This window comes from Neltuma alba, unplaced genomic scaffold (genome assembly GCF_004799145.2).
Source record: "Neltuma alba isolate B1F8T4 unplaced genomic scaffold, ASM479914v2 tig00013204_pilon, whole genome shotgun sequence".
NCBI classification, from domain to species: Eukaryota; Viridiplantae; Streptophyta; class Magnoliopsida; order Fabales; family Fabaceae; genus Neltuma; species Neltuma alba.
The window spans coordinates 231,459-247,596 of NW_021637509.1; the positions used below are offsets into that span (position 1 = coordinate 231,459).

General features: G+C 36.6%; 2 pseudogenes; one reads left to right on the forward strand and one right to left on the reverse strand.

Moving 5' to 3' along the window:
- Positions 1 to 437: 437 nt before the first annotated feature.
- Positions 438 to 14,043, forward strand: LOC114735347 (uncharacterized; annotated as a pseudogene).
- Positions 14,044 to 14,782: 739 nt separating this feature from the next.
- LOC114735348 (probable inactive receptor kinase At2g26730) lies at positions 14,783 to 16,133 on the reverse strand (annotated as a pseudogene).
- Between the last annotated feature and the right edge of the window lie 5 nt (positions 16,134 to 16,138).

The window sequence follows — 16,138 nt, forward strand, 5'->3', positions numbered from 1 at the left end:
TAATTATGAAAATGTAAACAACTTTATTAATTTCATGTCCTTTTTAGTAATTATACACCCATAAGTGATTTTAATAAATAAAAATCAAACATAATCACAATTCTTAAAATCACTTATAAAAAAAAATATCCAAACAGAAATCACGATTAACCAGTATCATTTATAGTCAGTATCACTTATAAAATTTACGATTATCTAAAATCACAGTTGTTCACCACTAATCCAAACGGACACTCAGTAAGTTAAGTGCGCCAAATCCCTGTTTTGGTCTATGACACAATGATGACAACACATAGCAGATAATCTCAATTGTGAAGTTGTTAGGAATGTGTTCGAATAATGTAACCGTGACAGCCAAGGCAGCAACAAAAAAGTCTCCAAAATTTTTGGCAAAAAGGGGAGAAAGGGGAAAGTATAAAGAAGGCAGAAGACCTTTTTCGTCGCCTGGAATGGCGAAGCCAAGAAAAGAACCTCTTAAATTGTCTGTTTGAACTTTGAACGCGTTTCCTAGTCGTTTACCTCGCCACGGGTCCTTGATTTTTTCCACGCTTCTTCTCTTCATCTCTCTTCACGCGCACTCACCCGACACGAACCTCGAAATTTGTTAAAGACAAGAAAAGGATCGGCAAGGTATCAGCTCCCTGGCTTTGACTTTGATCCTCCTTCTTCCGCCACTTCCGAAACCTAACACGGTTTCATAGTTTCACAGCGTCGCGGCTGATTTTGATTCTTTTAATTCTTTTGCTTAATCTCTAGGTAATGTGTCCCCATTCATTTATTGCTCCCATGTTATTGTTTTCCTTTTTGTTTCTATGTGCAAGAAGTTTTTGCTTTTTCTTTTTCTGTCTCCCTCTCACTATAAATTCAATTATCATTTCAGATTTTTATGAAAGATACCCTTTTTTTTTTGTGTGTTATCCCCCCGGGAGAAAAACACCAGAGTGGATAGTGTAGTGGAGAAATAAGAAAGATCAGTCACGAAGCAAAGTGAAGATTAGGCTTTTAATTTTGCGTCTAAAAGATGGGAACATCAGGGCCTGATGATACAGATCAACACGCCATTTCTTCATCATCTTCTGCAGGAGTTGTAAATACGACTGATGGTAACAGCACTGCCAGTACTGGAAGTGGAACGTGGTACGGGGTGCGGTTGCCTTCTCCACTCTCTTTTTTACTGGATTACTCTGGCCGTCTCCGCTCGAGCTCGTCAATCGGCTATTCTGAGTCCGTAATTGACAACAACGAAACTACCACTTCTGGATTACGACGACCTGACCGTCAAACTTCCTCGCTGGATTCTGCTTCTGTGACCATTTGCAGTGGCCGCAGTGAGAGCAGTTCTGGGGAAGTTGCGATACGAATTAGTGGAGCAGTCGAACGGAATCACAATGCAGGGTTGGGTTCTGTTTCCTCATCGTCCCAAAATCAGTCTGTGGACGATGATTTGATGGGAATAAAGGTGGAATGCCTGTGCTGGATGAGGATGCTGAGGGTAGCAGTGGGATTATGGCTAGTGAGAGAGATCCTCTAGCGTCCTCATCATCGTTTCTGGCAGGTAGTACTAGTGGGCATGATGATTTTGGTGCCGGGAATGGCTTGGAAAGTAACATTCGGGCTTTATCGTCTCATGAAAGTAATGACTTTCAAACAACTTGCTAAATGGCTCGAGCAGGTTCTTCCTTCTCGCTGTTGTTGTTGGTTGTGTTCATCCGCCAGCATTTGCAAGGTGATATTTTTAATTCATCACTTGTATATATCTCTGATGCTAATTTTGGCTTCTGAATCTCTTAAATGCTCCAATGAAATTATGAACAACATTTACTTTCATTTCCTTGTTTTCATATCGCTTGTTTTTACTATTTGCCTTGTCTAGTTGTTTGCAGATATTTTCTGAGGGGTAGGATATGCTAGATTCAATGATATGATTGAACAGATGTCCTGGCTAATTCAGTATGGCTAGTGGGCATGGGTTCTCGATAATGTTGAATCTGAATAACTTGGCCACTCGATGTGTGGCAAGCTTTGGCCTGTAAAGGGATGGAAGTCATGAAATTAGTGTGATTTATATATGCATTCCCATCATATTTGGACACTATGAGGTTGTCCTACCTTGTTAAATTTCTAAATTTCTACGATTTGTGATCAGTTTGCTGTTCCCATAATTCTTCCTTGTAAGGTTGTCTTCTCTTCTTGTTTGCATCCTATTATTCCCTTCTGAGTAGGAAAAATAAAAGATGCAGCAACTTTTCGATTCTTCTTGGTAGTTGTGCTTGATGAGCTGCTTCTTATGCGTGGTTTTAGTTTCCTCTGATTATTACTTTTAATGCTTTCAAAATAGGTTGGTAATATTAATTTATAAACTTGCAGGTTTCATTGTCACAATTTGGATTTCAATTGTGATGTTCAAGTCAAATGAAATGGTTAAGAAGCAGACAGCTCTAAAGGTACTGTTCTCAGATTTTTTTTACAAGTCATGCTCCATTCTAAATAACTCCTTTTAGCTCCCCGACAGAAAATAATGAGGCTCAATATATATATATTTTTTATAGGGAGATAGGAAAGTCTCATTTCTCGTCAGTATCTCACTTGTCTTCATGCTTCATGTGATGTGCATTTACTGGTGGTATCAAGATGATGATCTTTTATACTCACCACTCATCTTGCTTCCTCCAAAACAACGCCTCATTTCTGGCATGCAGTATTCATCGTTCTGATTAATGGTATGAATATCTATACTAGTATCATAAAGTTATTCAATTGTTCTATTTTATTTGGGTAAGACATTATTGTTTGCTTTAAGCCCATGTGTTGGCATGAAATCAATGTTCATAGTAAATGTTTTGGATCGAAACTGAACTCTCTACAGTTTTTGGGGGTTTCATTTTGTTTAGTTCCTGTATGCTGTGCATTGAAGATTGGTGGAAGATGAATAAATTTGTTGCAATACTGTATCTTTCGCTACAACGTGATCATGGTTCTTGCGCCTTTTGCACATGTTGATTGTCTCTAGTTCATGAAAATCTCAAAGTTAATCATTTGCTTGTGGTAGTATCATTTTTTTTTTGGGCTTTTTCTTGCTCTGATGATGTCTTAAGCATCATCTCATTTAGCCACTTGCTTCAATCTATGAAATTTTGTTCTTGATTTTATAATTCTTGATGGTATTCATGTTCACCAACTCATGGGTATAATGACTTTCAGACGTACTTGTGCGGCAAGCCGCAATGTCTTTCAAGTGCTTGCTACTTATATATTTCAAGAATGATAGGGGTCATAGCTTCCGTCTGCAGGTGATTAGTCGCATCTTTACTATTGCTTTTGTTTGTGTTTATTTTCCTCTCCAACTGTTCTGAAACTCAGCTACTTACTTGAAGGCTCAAATATTAACGCTGGTTGAGCACGCACTACTGCTGTACCGTGCCTTGTTGCCAGCTCCTGTTTGGTACCGATTTTTCCTAAACAGGGAATATGGAAGTCTCTTTTCATCGCTGACCACAGGGTTGTACCTAACCTTCAAGTTAACATCTGTTGTTGAGAAGGTACTTTTCCATGCATTGAGATTAGGGTTTCTAGTTCTGTATTTGAAGATCTTTCTGTATGAAGCTGAATTATTCCATCGTATTTAATCTTCTGTTTGCTGAATAGGTCCAATGCTTCTTTTCTGCCTTAAAAGCATTATCAGGAAAGGATATTCTCTATGGTGTTCATGCTACAAACGAACAGGTAAAGATCCAATTTTTTTGTTGTAGTTAGTTAAGTTTGAATCTGGAATCAGTCAATATTATTTGAAGCCAGATGGTTTGTTACTAAAAATAATATTAAACAAAATAACTAATCTACGTAATAATTTGTTATGAAATTAATAAGTAACTTTTGGTCTTTGTGCAGTTTGAAAAAAAATGCTTCACTTTTTGACACTTTAGTTCAGTCGTGCTTCTTACAATATATCCAAGCAGGCCATGGAAGGACGAGATTACTGGAGAGATATCATAATTGTCATTAAAATTAAATTCTGGATTGGATACTTTGCCACCATCACAAAATCTTTTACCACAAATATGAATTTGTCTCCACGTAGGATCACACAGAATTGGTGTAGCTTGTTCGGATCAGTAGAATCATTGGTTCTTTGGGATTCTACTTATCCTGCCAGAATGTGTGTGACTTGGATTGGATTGAGTTCTTTTGCATTTGATGGGTTATACAAGTACCTCAAATAAAAAGGTCCAATAAGCCAAAGCACGACTTTTCTGTTGAAATTATTGTGAAGGGAAACCCCAGGACTGTTTTATATGCAGAAGTTTCTTAGCCTTTTCCTAGAGGGAAAGAGAGATTATATCGACTCATTAAATTTGTTGAATTTAAAACATTTTCATGTGTGATTCTAAATATTTGCGTTCAAATGCAGGTAACTGCCGCAGGCGACCTTTGTGCTATATGCCAGGAGAAGATGCGTGGTCCTATCCTGTTACGCTGTAAACACATTTTCTGTGAGGAGTGTGTGTCAGAATGGTCAGTTTCATAACTTCCTCATATTCTTCATCTTGAAATGTTCAAATGGGAACTCCTTAAGACATTACACAGAAGTATAAACTTATAGGGAATGGCTTTTAAGGCCGGTTTCCAAAATAGAATCGGTCAGCATAGGCAAGAAATGAGCTCGCGAGTGTTTCAATGAAATTCCCACCGAGAGTTCATAATCATTGTTTTAGCTATTTGTTTGTTGGATTTTATTTGAGGATGAGCTTCGGAGCAACATGTGACCTGGAGGTTATGGGTTCAAATCTTGGAAAGAGCCTTTCTACTTGTTATTCTCCATGAAAAATCTTTGCTTGTTAGTTATTGATTTGCATTAGTAATTTTGTCAGTGACTTCATAGAATATGAGGTATTCCTCTGGCTATTGCTTATGAGTAATGTATCAAATACAAAGCATTTGTTCAGCCGCGCATTTGCCTCGTACAAGATGCATACAAAATTTGTAATTGTAATTCTGATTTGACCAACAAGGAGACACTTGTTTTTCAGGTTTGAGAGAAAAGAACTTGCCCGCTATGTAGGGCATTGGTGAAGGCTGGCGATATTCGGTCTTTCGGGGATGGATCGACAAGTCTGTTTTTCCAGCTATGTTAATGCTTTGGGTTGGATCAAGCACATGGAACCGTCATTTCCTGAAAATCTTAATGAATGCTACTTTGATCGGCTGATTTACCTGAAGAGCTTCAAGGGAAGCATCAAACATTGATGGCTTAATCACTCATTCCTATGTTATCTGTTCAGATGTGGGCTTCACTTAACTGCCAGACGCTCAGACAATGGAGAATCCACTGGATCATGTTTCTCACATGTCAAATATTCTGATGAACACAAATTTTGTTCATTATGTTGGACGGTTGTTAAATTCATGTCCCTATTCTTTATCCTTTGTATTATTGTATATCCTTCACATGTTTGTGCAAAATTGTCAACCGTTCGTCCGCCTCTTTCTGCCACTGCAACAGTTATAGTTTATATTTATACTCAACTTTCTTTCGTTGAATGAGCGTTTATATTTGTTCTTTTATTTTCTTGTGTTTCGTTCTTAATGCCTTACTTCGTTTCAGCCATCTGGCCCTCTGGTTCGATATATAAGATGCAGCTCTTGGGATAAACTGCATCCTATTTATAAGTTGCGCTTAAAAGATGTTAGAAATTTTAACTTTTTTTTTTGTTTTTAAATTTTGCCCATTAATCACATCATATCGTTGTATTAATTATTCATCACATGCCGCTTTTTCCCACCCATGATTTGTCTCTCATTCTCTCTCTCACATAAATAAATAAATAAAGACATTTTTAACACATAAAATATTTTTACAGATTTATGTATTTAACTAATTTTAAATAATTTTTTATGTACATAATTAGGTTCTCTGTGTCTTGCTTCCTCTTATACAGGATATCAATTAGCTTCTAGAAGAATCCTTTGATTCATAATAATAGGATAAGTCACTTGGAGGTAATTGAAACTTACTTTCTCTGGTTTTCTTTTTTTAATATTTTTTTATTAAATTGGGTAGTTTAAGTAAATAGTTAAATTAGTTAAAAATTATAAATATATAAAAATTGAAACTTTTTTTTATCAATATATCCTTATTTAATAAAAGGACAAATAAAATGAGAAATACTAGTAATGAATTTAAGTATGAAAGAGAATGTAGGATGAGAAAAAGATGATGAGAGAAAATAAAAAGTTAATTAAGGACAAAATCAGTAAAAATAAAATTAATGTTTAGGTACTCCTAAATAGGATCTTATAAAAAGAATCAAACAATTTCAAATTTGGGGATTTTATATAAAAGATCAAAGGGAATATTTGTCAATTTTGCCTCTATAGTTAATGGTTAAATATGATCCTATATTTTTTTTCCTCTCCTTCAAAGTCTCATTTAATAGAAATAAATTTGACGAAAATTTAATTCAAAACAAATTTAATGAGGTAACCATTATTCCTTGATTCTAATAAAATAGTTGGAAGTCACTTATATTTTGAATTGGATAGAGTATTCATAAAACTGGAGGGATTATTTTACGACTGATAAGCTGTACTTTTTTTTTTTTTTTAATTTTGGTAAACGTCTAAAGAAAATTCTTTAATTTTAGGGTTAAGGTACACATAATTCAGGAGGTGTACCTAGCAGCCTAAACTATTTAAAGGTGTAATTCTGCCCCTAATGTATTAATGGAGGAGCATTTATACCCCTTTATTAACAGAACCCTAACTCTGTTTGACAGCCGAATATTTATATTTTTTTAGCAATGACACGAACTGCCACCTGTGTATCACAAAAAAAAAAATCCGTATGATCTGGATCCCAATCCATCTCATCCGAGTTAAACCGAAGCACTTAGCAACATGGAAGCAAATCGCTACATTGCTATCACCACCTCATTCAAACAAGCTAATCACCACTTCGATGTCAATGAAGGAAGAAAATCTTCAATAAATGAAGAAGTTAAAAAAAAAAAAAAACTCATTCAGTGTAGAAACAGATGAAGAAGGGGCGATGGCATCAGATCAAGAATTGAAGTTACCCAATCTACACTCCCTGTTTCAAATATGGAAAATCCAAAAAACTAATGTTTTAGGTCCTTACATGTTTGATGAACTCAACTTGATTTGGAAATGGAATGGCACAAGAATAGAGAAAGAAAATCAAATCACAGATCTCATCGTTGCTATTCACATACCCCACCAATCGCTGTCTCCTCCCCAAATCTCATTGTTCACTAGGGGTTGTCGTCGCTAGATGAAAGATATCGTTGTTGCCACCATTCACCTGCATCAGGTTGCTAGACCGAAGGTGGATCGTCGCTCAATGAAGAAGGTCACTGTCACCATTGTTGTCTCTACAGAGGAGGCCATTGTTCCAGTCATTTACTGGGTCATCAGAGAAGATGGTGGAGACAGTAATGGGAAGGAGGGATCGCGTTCTGCTGAGAAGGGCTGAGCTTTTCTTCTTCTTTTTTTTAATACCCAGGTGGCAATTTTAGATGATACGTGTCTTTATTTGGAGGGGAAAAAATGCTTAGTTGTCAAACAGAGTTAGGGTTCGGTTAATAGAGGATGAAATTACTCCATTTTTAATAGATTAAGGGCAAAATTACACCAATAAATAGTTTAGAGTATTGGGTGTACCTTAAAAAATAGCTCAGAGTAATGTATCTTTACTCTTAATTTTATATATGTAAAACTATTTTTTGATCTCAGCAGTCACTTGTAATTCCATCGTTTGTAAATCTATCATGCTGTCTCTCTTATTTACATGAATAATACTTACTCTAGAGATTTTAAAAGTACAACTTCCTCATTTAAATCTTTTAGAATTGTTGCTGGTATTTTTAAAAAAATTTACTCATGAGCCTTAATTTTTTTTTCCGCTAGAATTAGAGGGGTTAATTTATACCATTAAGCATTGATCTTAATAAAAATTAGGGAAAACCATATGAAGGTACCTATACTTCTCTCAATTTTTAATTTGTACCTATGTGTTTTTTTCTCTTTAATAAACATTTAATTTTATCTTTAGCAACATTAGCTCTTATAAATTTGTTCTATTGATATTTTTAGTCTCACATAAGGATTAATGATGTTAATAGAAGAAAAATAAAGATTTAGTTAAGAACAAAAAAACATAGGTAAAATTGAAATTGAAAAAAAGTATAGGTACCTCCAATATGTTTTCCCTAAAAATTATTACGATCACTTAATGTAAGAACGAATTTATGGGCAATACTGCATTACGCACAGTATTTATAGAATTAAAAGAAAAAGACAGGAGCAACGGCGATGGATTTCCCAATTTCGCAGTTAGCCAGGCGGATCCGACTCCGAGCCCCATCTGGATTCTCTACTCCTCAGGCTCAGTCCTCCTCCCCCGCTCCCGTGATGTTTGGATCGCAGGATTGATCTGACCATTTAGTGCTGCGAATCCAGACCGTCCCTCGTTTTAATGTACCAACCAGACCGTCCTTCCGAGTGCATGCTAATCTGGTTCCCTCCTATCATTTTTTTAATTGACAATGATAATTCCTATCATTCTCCTTTCCGATAAGTTTCAGCGTCATTCTCTATCTAATGAAAATTCTCGATTGAATTGTTTTCAAGATTGACAATCAATTTCTGCCGCATTTTCCAACGAGACTGTTTTGTTTTACGCTTCTGAGTCATGTTCTTTTTCTGATCTTGGAATCCCTTTCTGGGTTTTGCGCCTCCAATTCTTCAATTTTTGCTATACACTAGTCTTGAACAATTCTTTAAGGTGCTGGGGGAGTCGGATCTTATTGTTGCTCTTGAAAAAGCTTTTGCACTCATAAGTGCTTCTTCGCCGCAGAAAGGTCAAAGGCGATCAGTAAAGGTTTGTCATTGTGTTCAACTCATGAAGTTTTCTGCCTGACTTTTCTTTTTCATTGATTTTTATGATGGTCATTTTCTCATGCTTCACGTTGAAAGAAAATATCCCTTGTCCTGGGTTTTCTATTCAATCATCTCGGGCAAAATAAATTCTTTTGTTTTATATTTCACTAGTCATCTCAGGCTCTGTCGTTAAACTTGAAGTTTGTATTTTTGTTCTGGGAAACTTTTGGTGGGATTGATCGTGGTGCAATAGATTATTGCTGAAAGGAGGGAGAATTTGCTACTTGTTAAAAGAGTTGCTCTGGTGGTTATCTTCAACTCAGATACCCTTCGCCATGAAAAAACAGTGATCATATGATTGTCTGTTATTTTTTCCACGCTTAGTTGGGGAACATGGCCAACATGCGCATACTTTCCATTTGTTGACAGACACTTGTTAAGTCGATATCCCTTTTATGTTAAAATAATAATTACTGTCTGATAGCATGAGCGTTAGCCATGTCGCAAATACTAAACATGTGATGAGAATAAAGTCCACTTTATGATTAAAGTGACGATTTTGGTCTTCTTCATAACAAGATCGTTTACCTTGATACATTTTGGGCCCCGTCGACTATGGAACTTTGGATGCAGCAAATGGTTCTTCTTCAAAATGTTTTTTTTTTTTTTGGTTGGTATCATTGAATAATTCAGCTGATTTTGGATATCATAGACATAATTTCCTAGAATGGTGGATCGGAAATTTTTAGCTTGTCAATTTAAGTATGAGTAATGACTTGAGCTATTAGTCTCTGATTGTGATACTCGACAGTTACGATTGCGGTGCTGATCAAGCTGAAATAAACTGGAATCTATTGTAAATACCTAAATGATACAAGCAAGGAAGTGAGTTTTTCACCGGGCAGAGTGGCTGGAGTGAGAACGGGGAGTATGGTTCTTGTTGCTCATGTTGTTGGCTTAAACACTATTTTTCAGGAATATGAATTATTAATCCTTCCAGGTTGAAGAATGTGTCAAGGTTCAGGGCTGGGTTTGGCTGCCCGATAGACTCCTGATATCTTCTGTTATACATATCGTTGCATAATGTCCAGGCTTTAATTTTTCCATTACTTCTGAGATTCCTTGTTCATTCTGCTGTTAATTGGGAATTTTCCTCTTAGCCATGCCTAGAACTCCTGTTTTCTCCCTTTCATGTGGTATTCATAGTGTTTTGCTCTTCATTTAGTTTGTGTTATCCAACCATTCACCTCATGTAGAATAGGATCATTTATCAATTTTCAAAATTTCATTTGCTTTTTCAAAATCTGAGCCTGTCATCATAGCATCTAAGCGCATAGCACAAGTTTATTCTCTTTAAGCAATTTGACCATGTGAAATTGGTTAATTTCAATCTTCTGTATGAATTTAGACGCATGGCAGCTACAGAAGATACAGGCACTGCCCTTTCTAGAGATTTTTTAAGTAACTTTAACTGTCAGATCAAACATAGAGAACTTGATTTAAACAACTCACTTTAAATATCCTGCTCTTAGACAATTGAAAAACCTGAAGATTTAGGATCCCACCTGTCAAGTGGCTTTTAAATGACTATTTTTCCTTGCTACGTGTACTGTCTTCCACTGTTTGAGTGAGCAGCGAAAGATCATCTATTCTTGGATATAAACAATAATGTAACAGCTAGGAATATGAATAGTCACATTTAATAGTTGATGATTAAGGATGAGAAATTGAAGCGTGCCTGCATACCCAAATAGTTTGCTTTGACTGGTCACATTGGTATTTGCTGCTGTTTATGCTTGCTTTGCATATATTTCTTCAGCTTTTTTATCACTAATTATTTTATGCAATATGTATAAAAAATGTTTTTGTCTTTTCTGACAGAAATTGACTTGGGAGCCTCAAATTTCTATAGTTCTAGTCATCCATACTCACCAAATGCAGCAAGGGCTCACAGCTACTCCCTTGTCTCATTCAAGCTCATCTGTTTCAACACCTCGTGGAATAGGTCCAACTTCATGGATAGGCGACTTTGAATTCCAGTGCTGGGTCGTCTGCTGATTTTCCCCAACAAAATGCAGATAGTAATTCAAAAGATGAAACAGAGTTGCTCTCTGTGTCTTGGAATCAGGACTTTGGTTGCTTTTCTGCTGGCACTAGCCATGGCTTTCGAATTTACAATTGTGTGCCTTTCAAGGAGACTTTTAGACGTGACTTGAGAGGTGGTTTTAAAATTGTAGAGATGCTTTTCCGGTGCAACATTCTAGCACTGTTGCGCGCTGTAACTAATCCATTTTACCCTCCCAATAAAGTTATGATTTGGGATGATCATCAGAGCAGGTGCATCGGTGAATTTACATTTAGGTCTGAGGTTCGTGCAGTGAGATTAAGACGCGATCGAATTGTAGTAGTTCTTGAGCACAAGGTTTATGTTTATAACTTCATGGATTTGAAGCTTCTTCAACAGATTGAGACTCTGGCTAATCCTAAGGGATTGTGCTGTCTTTCTTATCATCCAAATACATTTGTTTTGGCTTGTCCAGGTGTTCACAGAGGACAAGTCCGGGTTGAACACTTTGGTCTGAACATGACAAAATTAATTGATGCTCATGATTCTCAAATTGCATGCTTAACTTTGACAATGGATGGGCTCCTTCTTGCAACTGCTAGTGCAAAGGGCACTCTAATTAGATCTTCAACACAATGGATGGCACTCGGTTACAGGAAGTAGGTTACTGGACCATGTATTTTGATTATTTTGATAACTATTATTGTCTCTGACCTAATTCTGTGTCAATTTACTGTGGAACTTATCCATTTTTTTTACGCATTCACTTGAATAAGACTGGTGGCTAGAAAATCACCCTCTTGTAAAATCTTTCTTTATTTTATCTATATTTTTCCGTGATCTTCTGATGATTGTTCTACTGTATGCAAACAAACTGCAAACTCTATTCAAGTTTAAAAACCTCACGAGGTTAACTTTCCAGTAGTTTTTTTTCCTGTGAAGGGGGAAATCTGCAACAATGTCTTCTACATTTTTATAACACAGATTTCATGTTGAAAATTCCTCAGGTAGTTTCACCTATTGTGGTTTTATGTGATTTTCCTGCTAGTCTCATGGTTGTACCTTGCCATCTTTTTTTGTAAAGACAGAAGGCGTCTACTTCTCAAGAATCAAGGATTGACCCTAAAATTTTTGAAATTAGTAGCTTTTTCTTCAACAAACTCTAGTTTGTTCCATGATTGTGAATTTTCTTTAATTCTCCATGTAACAATCTTCTGTGCAGGTGAGAAGGGGGGTTGATAGAGCTGAAATCTATAGTATTGCTTTATCGCCAAATGTCCAGTGGTTGGCAGCATCAAGTGAGAAAGGTACCATTCATATGTTCAGCCTGAGAGTCAGAGTTGTTGGGATGGATACATTGCCTGCCCCAACTACACCCCAAAGCCCTGCACTGCTTCATCAGAATTCTTCGACCTCTTTAGATGCATTGCTTTCTCCAAATACTGGTTCTAACCCCAGTTCATCATTGTCTTTCATGAGAGGTAAAAGATTTACTTGAATATGATGATTACTTGCTAAGCACTTCTTATTAATATAATTTCAAGGTTTAAAAAATTTTGTTCTTTTTATGTGTTGCCTAAGATGTCAATATGTTGACCTGAATATGGTTAGACTTTTGAATGCTTAGAAAACATGGTATCATCATTTTATTTACGTCTATCTAATCAACTGTCTGAAAGACTCTGCAAAACCCTTTGACGGGGGGCTCCCCATTATTTCTGTCTTTTCCAAACCATCTGAAGCCATTATTAGACTAATGCTTATATATTTCCTAGCAGTGTGGATTTTTTTCTCTTTTCACAACCAGTTCATCGTTCTGTCTGTTACTTCTGTTAAGCTACAAACTGCATAATATTATGGTAAACATTGGGTCATTTTGATTTTCTAATCACTTGATCTCTTTGACTACATGGTAGGGGTTTTGCCAAAATATTTTAGCTCAGAATGGTCATTTGCACGGTTCCGCCTGCCAGAGAACACGCAATTTATTTTGGCTTTTGGACCTCGGAACAGTGTCATAATAGTTGGCTTGGATGGGAGGTATGGTCAATTTAATTACTGCAATTATTACCAAAAAAAAGAGGGTCTTGATTTTTTTAGAATAAGGAACCTCATTCCGTGTGTTACTGTTGCATAGAATTTGAGAAATGAACGGTACTACTAATAATTCATGAACAATGTTGCTTGTTATAGAATACATATATACATTATGTATTATATTGATATATTGATTCTCCTATAAAGTTAAATGCATATCTAAAGCCTTGAATGCCCGTATGAAAATGAGAACTAATGCTGGGGGCAGAAAAATTGTGCATTCCCCTATCTGTGTGGTTCGTTTATATCTCCTAACCTTTTTAATTAGCCACCGAGGAACGTTTCAGAATGCAGTGCCCCCGCGCTCCTTTAATTCATTCAAAAACATCTCACAACTTATTCTCTGAGTCCAAGGTCTAAGTTACCTTGAAAACTTTCAAACTTTGTCGACGATGCCATTTTGGTGCCACATGATATGCTCATTGACTTTTGGAAGTTTACAAAGGATACTATATGCCTATGCACCCCCCCCCAAAAAAAAAAATAAAGAAAGAAAATTGAATTCTACTGATTGTCTCTTTCAATATCTTCATTCTCACATGGTGCTATCTCTTTCTCCATGTTATCAGTTTTTACAGGTGCAGCTTTGATCCAGTCCATGGCGGAGAGATGTTGCAGCAGGAATATGTTCGGTTTTTGAAGTCTGAAAGTAGGCCAACGTGAACTATTAATTGTTCAACATTTCAATCATCACTTCATAAGTCACAAAAATTAGAAGAACAAAGTTATTAGGTACAATTAGGGGTACTGGTTAAGTTCCAATCTGCAAATACGTCAGCTTGTTGAAATCAAATCCTAATCCTAACTATCATGATTTCACCTACAAACACTATATTGTACCTTAGAATAAGGTTTTCTTATGAGTCGTCTGGCAGCCGCAACTTATTATTTTCGTGTAAATATGAAGTGTACATCTTATGCAAGAGAACAAGTCTTTGTAAATATGATGGCTTCCCACATTGAATGATCTTGAGGATTTTTCTTCTTCTGCTGTTTATAGCGCATATTTTGGGGGAGAATGTGAATATAATTAAGGCAAAAGCACTTTAAAAAATACTTTCACGTGTCTGACATATTTATCTTAAAGTCCATAAAATCACTCTCAAAAAACTAATCCAAACACCCCCTAAAAAGAAAAAAAGAGATCAATTAATGGTTGAATATCCGTTGCTAACTGTAACCACCTTACTGGAAATTTTCAATGCAGCATCCGAACAAATTGTAGTTTTTTAAAGCTTAGCTTTACTCTTCGTGGTTTTGATTTGAACTACTGATCATGGTCATTGGTCATGATGATAATATGCACTGGGAAAAGGAGTTGATTATTCCCCAGGCCTTATCTTTTTCCCATCATGCATCATCAAAATCTTTGTGTGTGTGTGTGTGTGTCTGGCACTTAAAACTATGACATTTCTAATATTGTAACAACTTTTAAATATAATTACTTTTAAATTGTTAGAAAACTAACTAATTTATATAGTTTGAAATTGTAATACATCATCAAAAACTGGCACAGCAAAAACAATTTAATATCAAAGAGAACCAAAAAACCTCACAAACTATTTCTTCACGTCTCTAGTTATTGATGAAACCATGCAAATATTCTACACACATTATTGGAGGAAAAAATTGTTATCACGAGATAGAATGAAATTCCACTTAATAGAAAACTCTGCACTCGCCAAATTTATACGACTCAGTATTAAGCACAAGGCTCAAGCAAAATCAGGCTTCATAGATCAAAGATTTCTCTTCTTCGTCTTTGATAGTGTTAACCATGAGAGCCACCTGATTCATATGGCCTGGCTACTGGGGAACGATGAACACATTTGATAGCCATTCGAAGCAGATTCACCAATCTCTCTTCACTCGCATACTCTGATATCAGTTCCTTGTCAAACACTCACCAGTCCATTCTTCCCTCACAACAGATTGGACCCACTCCGCCAAGTCAATGCCATCGTTCTTCACTAACTTCCCTGTGAGTAGCTCAAGAAGAATCACCCCAAATCCATACACATCTGCCTTCAACGCATTTGGTAGCCCAGAACCAGAAGGACGAGGGCTTGCAGAAGATAAGCTCAGTTCATCGTCCATGCTCATCACACCATACTCGCTTATGCGTGCCTCCATGTTATGGCTCAGCAAAATGTTGGAGGATTTCAAGTTTCCATGTGCAATACCTTTCTCCCCAACCTCTTGATGCATGAAGGCTAATCCCTCTGCTATCATAGCTGCAATTCCTAGCCTGCTGGTCCAATCAAATCCCTTTGACTCGCCTGAAACGCATGTATAGTATTACGAAGATCATGCGTAAATCTATGAGGATGAAATTAAAAGTTGAATAGGAGACAAATATAAGATATTTACCATGAAGAAGCTGGAATAAGCTTCCATTTTCCTGGAATTCGTAGACCAGAAGCTTCTCTTGATTGGAACAATAGAAAGCAAGTGGTGAGAGCACATAAGGGTGCTTCACTTGGCCTAGAGTTTCCATTTTAGCTTGAAGTCATGGCTGGAAGTAGCTGAGTCCTTGATCCTTTTCACAACCACTGTCTTCCTGTTGTCCAGCATCACCTTATAAAGACTACCATACTTACCTCTGCCAAGCAATTCTGCAGGGGCTCTCAGCAAGTCCTCAAGTCTCAATTCACTTACCACTGGTTGTGTAAGAAGTATAAGTGACTGTGAAACCGTCCCCCTTCAGAGTTGACTGAAAACTCGGATCTGCTTATTACCGATTTTTGTCCGCTTGAAGCATTGCCAGGTTTGTCGAACACATCATGATCACTACTTGATGCGACCTTATTTGATGCTTCAGCCTTCTGTTTTTTCTTCCTTGTACATAGTTTATAAAGTATGAAAAGGATAATTACCAAACCCAATGCAGCATATCCTGAATACATCAGGATTTGATCTTTAGAAGGACCCTTTGATTCATTTGATCCATTCATTTCATTTGATCCATTTGGTTCTACAGATTTTTCATTAAGAGGTGAATGGCACAGTTCTTCTGCAATGGTTGCCCACAGAGTTCAGGGTTACCCAAAAAGCTATCTTCAGAGATTCGGCCATGCACAT